The sequence below is a fragment of the Trachypithecus francoisi genome, unplaced genomic scaffold, assembly GCF_009764315.1.
Source record: "Trachypithecus francoisi isolate TF-2019V2 unplaced genomic scaffold, Tfra_2.0 Lachesis_group13, whole genome shotgun sequence".
NCBI lineage: Eukaryota > Metazoa > Chordata > Mammalia > Primates > Cercopithecidae > Trachypithecus > Trachypithecus francoisi.
Window position 1 is genome coordinate 1,626,052 of NW_022681458.1, and position 7,471 is coordinate 1,633,522.

The window sequence follows — 7,471 nt, forward strand, 5'->3', positions numbered from 1 at the left end:
TGGTTGTTCAGTGTGGATTCTAGAATAAACTGGAAACTCTGGAAGTCTCAATGCCTGTCCCCACATCCAGTGCAGACTGGAGAGGGAGGGGACTCTCCGATGCTCCCCCTCCGGCCCAGCTGCCTTGGCCAGAGCTGCCTAGTGGCCTCAGTGACTGAACTCCCCAGCCCAGGAGAACTGGGATCCCGCCCTCGGTGAGTTCCAGGCACTGCAGTTCAGATCTGTTAAAACATCCACCACTGAACATCAGGATAAAATCTGTCCTGTTGACAGGACATCTGCTTCTGATACTTGGTGCACAGCTGTGTGACCAAATGTTAGACATCTTTGGTTTTCTGTGTGGCAATTTCTAACCTGTAGACGGTGCTGTGGGGGTTTCGACGTGGGACCGACCTGGCCATGTGACCTCTGACCAGATGAGGGTCACAGGCAGAGAACTGGAGGCCACCTCGGCGTTCCCTGCCATCAGATGGAAACTTCTAGAAGTTCCCCCAGATGCTCAGGATTGTCCTGGACAGTGGAGGGAGGTTCATTTCACCCTCCCAGTGAAGTCTTCCCACAGTTGCTGTTTCTGTAGCCCACGGGCGCTTTCCTCCCTTGACCGCCACAGGAGGCCAACCCAGCTGGGGTGGGCGTTTGGGGCTTCCCTGGGCCAGCAGCTCACACAGCCCTCTGCGGGACCAGGTCCTCCCCAGAGAGGGGGATTCAGTACCACTTCTGCCTCAACTCCCTCCGGACCTCAGCACACAACACCTTTTCCAGCTTGAGGTCACAGACCCCCAGAACAGAGACTTAGGCCCCAGAGGGGGCAGATACAGAGCGCGGGCCTGGAGGCCCCCAGCCCAAGGCCCCACTGCTGCTTACTTGCTCATGTCAGGCATGGCTAGGAGAGTGCAGGGGCGACCAGGTCCTGCAGGACTAGGCAGCTCCAGGTCAGGGGCACCCCAGCTCTGGGCCTTGTCTTCCCATCTGTCAACGAGGGGCCTGATCTTCCAGCTCGCTCCCTTTCTATGGAAGCAACAGGGCCTAGGCTCTCTGATAGGGCTCCAGGGAGGTGGGGGCGCTGAGCCTCTGAACCAAACAAAGGGCACTTGTTCCTGAGTGGCCTGTCCAGCCACACTGAGGCCTCTGCAGTGCAGCTGCCCATGGCCCACAGGCAACCTGACCCCACCTGGGGACACCTGGCCCTTTGGGTGCTATTTCCTGGTGGGGCCACCTCCACCTGCCTGGGGACCCCACATCTGCCCTCCTGCCAGCCCCACCCACCAGCGGCTCCCGGGATCTCCCCTGGATGCTTCTTAGAACCCCAGACCCCACAGGAGTCTTCCTGAGTGTCCCATGCCACCAGCTGCCCAAGCCGGAATTGGGTGGTGTGCAGGGTCCCCTCCCTCTTGCCACTGTCCCCCTCCCTCCTGCCCAGCCCCAGCTCTGCCCGATTTAACCCCTGTCATGTTTCAGTCTGGTCACCACTCAGTCTCCAGGCCGGCCTTTGCCCCCAGCCCTCCCAAAATGCCAGTGCGGAGCGTCCTGCATCAGGTCACCCCAGGACAGAGCCCCGTCTCCGCCAGCCTGACCCTCTGGTCCTTTCTCCCTCCAGCCTGGGTCTTGGGGACCACCCAGAGATCCCTGTGGTCCTGCTTTTCTCTTGCTTCCCTTCACATGCTCCTTTCCTGCTGCCCATGGCCTGGTGGACCCCCATGCCCCTCTTGCGAGGCTCCAGGCAGAGCCATCCTGGGACGCCTTGCTCAGGGCTGGGCTGGCCGAGGGTACACTTGCTTCCACGTCGCAGTTTCCATGTCTCTGCTGGGTGGTCTGGAGAGCTGGTCTCCTCTGTGAGTCTCAGTTTCCCCATGTATACGCAGGAGACTGGGGCTGTGGTTTTGCTCAGGGCCAGCCTGCGGGGATCCTGGCTGGGGTTTGGCTGTGGAGGGGCGTACAGGTCTGGCTGCCCTCGCCCGTGGCTTTCCCCAGGAGGAGAGCCCTGCCTGTGGGCTGGGTGAAGGGCTTCAAGGGGAGGGAGGCCAGGGTGGGCCAGGAAGCCCTGCTGGGATGGGCCGAGGTCCCACAGGCAGGATCCATGTGGGCTGGGCTGACACTGGGCCCTGCAGGGCTCACGCCCTTCCACAGCTTCCCTGGCCTGGCATTGCTTTCTCCCTGTGCCTGATAATGGCTCCTCTTGTGTTTTCAGAACAGGCACAGTGCCTAGGGTCCCAGTGGCTGGAGAGGAGCCCAAATGACCTGAAGTCCCTCTCCAGACCATGCCCCCACTCCACAGCTGGCAGGACGGGGCCGCTGCGGGCCAAAGCTCTCCAGACGAGCCTTCTCCCGGCGAGAGGACTTCTTGGGTCCCTTCCAACTCTGGGACTCTGGGATTGGGGTCATCATGACTCAGCAGCTGGAGATGACTCAGGCACTGTCAGATTGACCACTGAGCCCTTTGGGAGTCCATGACTTGCCTGTTTTAGAAGCCGTGATGCACTGGTCTCCCCCTGCGGGAGTTGGGAACGTGAAGGTTCCGCGAGTCACAGTTTTCAGATACGGCTGAAATGTGAATATCCCAATTGAAGTGTTGCGATGATGATTACGTGTATCTGAGATTTCAAGTGGTGTGTCTGTTTCCAGTGCAGCAGGGCAGCCTAGAAATCTGAGGGTGATTGTGAGTGACGTTCCTCATTTCAGCCGCCGCACGTGCGTGTGTTTGTTTCTGTTGCAGTGATAACCCAAGCCAGCAGCTCAGTGACCAGGACCTGAGGTTTGCAGCACAAACGACAAGAGATTCAAGTAGAAAAGCAGATAAGAAGCCTGTGCGATTAAGCTGGTATTCCTCTTCTCTCTTTCTCCTTCCTTCCTTCCTTCCTTCCTTCCTTCCTTCCTTCCTCCCTCCCTCCCTCCCTCCCTTCCTTCCTTCCTTCTTTCTTTCTTTTCTCCTTCCTTCCTTCCTTCCTTCCTTCCTTTTTTTGAGACAAAGTCTCACTCTGTCATACAGGCTGGAGTATGGTGGCATGATCTGGGCTCACTGCAACCTTCACCTCCCGGGTTCAAGCGATTCTCCTGCCTCAGGCTCCCGAGTAGCTGGGATTATAGGCACCTGCCACCACACCTGGCTAATTTTTGTATTTTTAGTAAAGACAGGGTTTTGCCTGTTGGCCAGGCTGGTCTTGAACTCCTGACCTCAGGTGATCCACCTGCCTTGGCCTCCCAAAGTGCTGAGATAAAAGGCGTGAACCACTGCGCCTGGCCTCTTTTCAAACATGTATATTTTCTAGCTCATTTCATAAGGAAGGAAGCCATGACAGCTGACGGCGGGGAGCATGGGAGCCTGCACGCAGCTCAGGACACCACCCCTCCCCAGGAGGGGCCTGCAGGCTGAGTCTAGGCCTGGGGCAGGATGGCGTCTCCAGTGTCTGGTTCATGAGCTTTTTTTTTTTTTTCTCTCTCTTTCTCCCAGAGATGGAGTTTTGCTCTTGTCACTCAGACTGGAGTGCAGTGGCACGATCTTAGCTCACTGCAACCTCCGCCTCTCCTGCCTCAGCCTCCCAAGTAGCTGGAATTACAAGTGCCTGCCACCACGCCTGGCTAATTTTTTTTTTTTATAGTAGAGACAGGGTTTCACCATGTTGTCTAGGCTGGTCTCAAACTCCTGACCCCAGGTGATCCACCTGCCTCGGCCTTCCAAAGTGCTGGGATTACAGGTGTGAGCCACCATGTCTGTGCCCAGTCTCTGTTGTTGTTGTTTTTTAATAACAGCTTTATCGAGATGTAATTCAGATGCCATATAAATCACCCATTTGAAGCATTCAGTTCAATAGCTGCTAAGTGTTCAATTCAATAGCTGCTAAGTGTGTTTGTGGAGTTCTGTGGCCATCACCACTATCTCATTCCAGAACATTTTCATCACCCCCAAAAGAAACCCCATACTCTACAGTCACACACCCATTAACTGCCCCAGCCCCAGGCAATCCCGTCTGCCCTCTGCCTCTGCGGGTTTGCCTGTTCTGTACATTTCATAGAAGCGAAACATGCAATATGTGGCCTTCTGTGCCTGGCTTCTCTCACTCAGCTTCACGAAATCATGGAGCAGATTGTTCTCAAAGAGACCCCCGCGGTGCTTTCCAGAGCTCCTCTGCCAGGTCTCTCATTGGGGTGGGGTCCACGTCGCCCCTCCCCTTGGCTCTGGCTTGGCCTTGTCACCAACATAGGTGGCGGGGCCACGTGGTGCCACCTGCTCCCTGTGCACACCTCTAGGTCCAGCAGGTCCTAGTGGGCAGGCATCTGCTGCGGGGCTCTGGTGTGGGTGGAAACACTGGGTTCCGCCAGGCTCCTCCTCATCCCTTGCTCCCAACTGCTTCCCCTGTTCCCCAACAGCGCTCAGAGCTCAAGGGAGGGGGCGTTGACGAAGGGTCTCCACCGGTCTTGTCCTCAGCTTTTCTGGTCTATGAGCTCAGGCAAAATGGCCAGGCAGGCCCCAGTCCAGCCCAGCCCAGCTTAGGTCAGTCCACTCTAGCTTAGTTCAGCCCAGCCCAGCCCAGTGCAACCCTGTTCACCTCAGTTCAGCCCAGCCAAGCACAGCCCAGCCCACCTCAGCCGAGCCCAGCCCAGCCCAGCCTAGTTCAGCCCAGTTCAGCCCAGCCAGCCCAGGCCAGCCCAGGCCAGCCCAGCTCAGCCCAGCCAATCTCAGCCCAGTTCAGCCTAGTTCAGCCCAGACCAACTCAACCCAGCCCCACTCAGCCCAGCTCAGCCTAATCCAGTCCAGCTCAGCCCAGCCTAGCTCAGCCCAGTTCAGCCCAGCCCTACTTAGCCCAGCCCAGACCAGCCCAGCATAGCCCAGTCCAGCTCAGCTCAGTCTAGCTCAGCTCAGCCCAGCCCAGCCCAGCCCAGCCCAGCCCAACCCAACCCAGTTCCGCCCAGCCCAGCTTAGCCCAGCCCAGCTTAGCCCAGCCCAGCTTAGCCCAGCCTACCTCAGCCCAGCCCAGCCCAGTTCAGCCTAGTTTAGTCCAGTCCAGTATAGCTCAGTGCAGCCTATTCCAGCCCAGCTCAGCCTAACCCAGTTCAGCCCAGCCCAGCGCAGCTCAGCCCAGCTCAGCCCAGTCTAGCTTAGCTCAGCCCAGCTCAGTCCAGCCCAGCCTAGTTCAGCCCAGCCCAGCCCTGCCCAGTCCAGCAGCCCAGCTCCAGGTCCATGACTTCTAAAGCAGGGTGTGCTTTGTGGGTTCAAGCTTGTGGCATTTGGGGAATCACATATGGGGGCCTCGAGACAGAGCAGAGAGGACTTGCAGGACTGTGCAGCTGACAGGATTTGACATAGAGACAACTGTGGAAACCCGAGTGTGGAAGGCGTGACTCCGGGTCTCAGCAGCCACCTGCTGGGCAGATTACACCAGCAGCGCCCCACCGTGGGGCCAGGCGCAGGTCACGGCCAGTGCCGGGATGCCCTACAAAAAATCCGGGTCGACCACATGCAACCCAGGTGTGTAGTCCCCATGGTTGGTGGTCCCCATGCAACCAGCACGTGGTCCCCATGGTTGCTGGAGGCAGCTCAGGCTCCAGAGCACCGACTATGTGCATCGCTGTCGCTCCACATTCTAAGCCCAAACACCAAAGGTTTGCAACCAGCCACTGTGGGAGTGTGTGTGGTGGCTGCAGACCAGTCCTGCCCCTTCTGAGAGTCCCTTGTTAAGCAATTACCAGCACACTGCTGACTGACCGAGTCACTAACATACTAGGGTATTTTGATGTTCCCCTCAGAAGACTATTTGCCCCACCCCCATCCATGCTGGGGTACTGGCTGGCACAGGGGAAGGTGGCACCTGGCTGTGGGCTGCAGGTGGTGCAGAAGCCTGTGCTCCTCTGGAGGACCAAGGTTGGAGCTGGATACGTGTGGCATCGTCTGCCCAGGAGCACTGGAGACCTTGATTAGGAGCAGTCCCTGAGTGGCCTACTGCTGGGCCAACTGAAAGCTAAGTCCTAGCCCCTGAAGAGAGGGGCCCCCACCATCCAGGACCCAGTGCTCGCATCTGTGGAGGGCTGGGCTCCATGCAGGGGCCAGAACACAGGGAGTGGGAAGGACTCAGAGACCCACCTGCAGTCACAGCACAGGGCAGCCGGCAGGGGACGGCCGGGCCGAGGGGATGCCAGACGCAGGTGCTGGCCACCCAGTGGGGCTCTCTTTCCATCCTCTATTCACAGTGGCAGTCTGAAAGACCCACCCCCCCTTTGCCAGACAGCCTTGTGTGATCTGAGAAGTGAGCAGAGCTGCATGTGCTGCTCGTCACTCACCCCTTCATTCATTCACTCGGAAGCACCCAGTGAGCACTGTGAAGTCGTGGGCGCTGGTCCAGGGGTGACCGAGGGCACCCATCCTCAGGGACTCACGGTTAGCTGTGGGGAACACGTGGTGGGCGCTGGTCCAGTGGTGACCGAGGGCCGTGGTGGGTGCCGGGTCCAGTGGTGACCCAGGGTACTCGTCTTCGGGGACTCACAGCTGGGGAGACACCACTAAGCAAAGAAAGAAGAAAGAACAAAAGGAAGATGGGTGGGTTCAGCACATGCTGCTGGGGCCGGGAGGAGCCTCACCCTGATGTTCCAGGCCCAGCAGCCCCAGCCTGTTCCCAGAACACCATCTGGCAAGGCAGGTCTGACCTTGTCCAGGCCACGCTGTCCACACTCCCTCTGACCCCTGTGGTCTCATGGCCCAGGACCCCCAGCAGTGAACCCACAGGGGCGAGCCTGGGAAGGACGCTCTGTGTGGATGGGGAGTGGCAGGGGCAGGATTGTGGTCTGGGCTTAGGATGGGAGCCTACGTGCCCCAGGGAGGCTGACTTTTCTGCATTAGAAGGAAATTTGCCTTGAGAAGGAACCTGGGACCGTTCAGCTGGGAGGGTCTGAGATTGGCCAACCGTAGGACTGAGGTCTTGGCCAGCTGCCCAGGGCACCTGGCTTGGTAGGAGGCTGGAGAGGCACTGGAGCCTGCTGAGGATGTCTGGCCCTCACGCTCTCTGGTTGCCTTGGGTGCACCCCCCTGCCGCGTGTGGACTTCTCAGCACCCCTCAAGCCTGCCCAACTCCCCTGCTGGAAAGAGCATGCCAGCACTCCCAACCTGGAGCTGTCCTTCTCCGCATGTGCTCTCAGAGAGCGGGCGGTGGGCAAGACCACGCAGGGGTCATTGAGTGTAAAATGGATTGATCCTGAGCTGTGGCTCATCTCTGTGAGCACCAGAGCGTGGTGGCTTCAACTTCGGAGGAGAAAGTTGATTTCAATATCTCACTTTATGGGGGATATGAGCTGTGAGTTTAAGAGCCAAGACCAGCGTGCTAAAAATCGTCCAAGTTGTTTCATTCTCTTATCTCCAAGGAATCGGTCAGAATATGCGGGTAAGTATTGGAATCTGACGCATGCAGCTCACAGGCAGACGAGATCCTTCAAGGTGGTTTAGACGTGTCCTCTGGGCTGGCGGCAAAGTACTTCTGGGCTCCAC

General features: G+C 58.3%; 1 long non-coding RNA gene across 1 annotated transcript; it reads left to right on the forward strand.

The window, feature by feature from the left end:
- The first annotated feature begins 2,439 nt into the window (after window positions 1–2,439).
- LOC117095285 lies at window positions 2,440–3,040 on the forward strand. Its single transcript, XR_004441897.1, has 3 exons — window positions 2,440–2,548; window positions 2,714–2,818; window positions 2,987–3,040. It is a non-coding gene; the product is annotated as an uncharacterized LOC117095285 (long non-coding RNA).
- The last annotated feature ends 4,431 nt before the right edge of the window (window positions 3,041–7,471 follow it).